At 39.8% G+C, this 1,353-nt stretch overlaps 1 protein-coding gene across 1 annotated transcript in view; it reads right to left on the minus strand.

The window, feature by feature from the left end:
* LOC101859134 (oxidative stress-induced growth inhibitor 2) overlaps positions 1-1,114 on the minus strand; it is a 23,777-nt gene extending 22,663 nt beyond the window's left edge. Inside the window, exon 1 of the mRNA XM_005109729.3 lies at positions 960-1,114. The gene's annotated coding sequence lies outside the window, so the exon portion shown is untranslated. The remainder of the gene's footprint in view (positions 1-959) is intronic.
* Between the last annotated feature and the right edge of the window lie 239 nt (positions 1,115-1,353).

Here is a 1,353-nt window from a genome sequence, read left to right on the forward strand (position 1 = left end):
TTTGCATAGCAGTCTGTCAAAATGATTTTTTTTAAATACTGAAAGTTTCAAAGAGATCTTCGTACTAGAAGTATTTTAAAATGTAAAGAATACATACAACCATGGGGGTGCAACATGACCCCAGGGCGTACGGATAGGATTAATATAAGAAGGCACGCACCATGTTTTCGAGCGGCGATGTCAAAAATGTTCTATCTGCGTTTTGCGGATGTTCGGAGTTACTTACGCGCTACATGGAGATCCTCGTTTTGTTCTGAAGTGCCGACCCTCTTCCGAGAAAACTACAAATGAACAAGTTTCTATTTGCTTTTTCGTTAAAAATTTCCTAAACTTGATTTTATTTAGTAGAGGTTTTACAGCGCTCGCAACTGCATACGGTTCTTAAACTTTGATGTCCAATATCTCAAATGTACCGAAAATAAAGATAGGACCTTTTAAATCTCTAACGATGATGTTTCGTAGGCTACGTTACAGACGCCAAGTTTTTCTAAATCAGTGTACCATCAATGATCGTCTTTGCTTTCTTGTTAGTCAAAAGACCCCCCCAAAAATAAAAATAAAAATGAAAATAAAATTAAAAATTTTTCAAAATAAAGAAAAGCTAAACGCGACCCATCACAGGGAAGGACTTCCGTAACTTACCCAATAAACACAATACAGAGGAGACCTAACCCTAACCCTATCCCTTACCCAAACCATAACTCTACCCCTAACCCTACCTCTAACCCTACCCCTAGTTAGCCCTAACCCTAGCCCTACCCCTAACCCTAACCATACACCTAACCCTAACCCTACCCTTCTATTCTACTCCGTCTCAATGTATAGTGGTCGCTCGTTACGGAAGTCCTCCCCATCAGGATAGTCCATGACCATTTCAAATTAGATCTACTAATTAATTAATTAACAAACTCCGCGAGAGTATTACTAGTATTAGCACGCAGAACTAACATACCACCTACCTGATCATGAACAGTCAACCAAGTGCCACCAATACGTCCAAGATTATGCTGTCAAGCTGTAGAACCTCTAGAATGCGTCCTTGTGGCTTGTATGTATGCCTCCGCGGCTAACTACCAGAGAGAGATATTACATCAGTGTGACTGCAGATTATAGCGCGCCAACACTTATTGTGTTTATTTAGCTGCGACAAAACTGCGGTTTGTAATAATATTATGGTACTTTTTTCCCAGCTTCCAAGAGAAGTTTTTCTTCAACCGTGAACTCTTTTCCATTTACTTTTTTTGAAAGGTTGGAAAAAAACACACAACTAATCCTGTCTTGTGATTGGATAAAGAACGCTACTATATTTAAAATGCCGCCCCTTTTCTGCAGCATTCATTCCCCCCACCCCCA

This window comes from Aplysia californica, unplaced genomic scaffold, assembly GCF_000002075.1.
Source record: "Aplysia californica isolate F4 #8 unplaced genomic scaffold, AplCal3.0 scaffold00809, whole genome shotgun sequence".
Lineage (NCBI taxonomy): Eukaryota > Metazoa > Mollusca > Gastropoda > Aplysiida > Aplysiidae > Aplysia > Aplysia californica.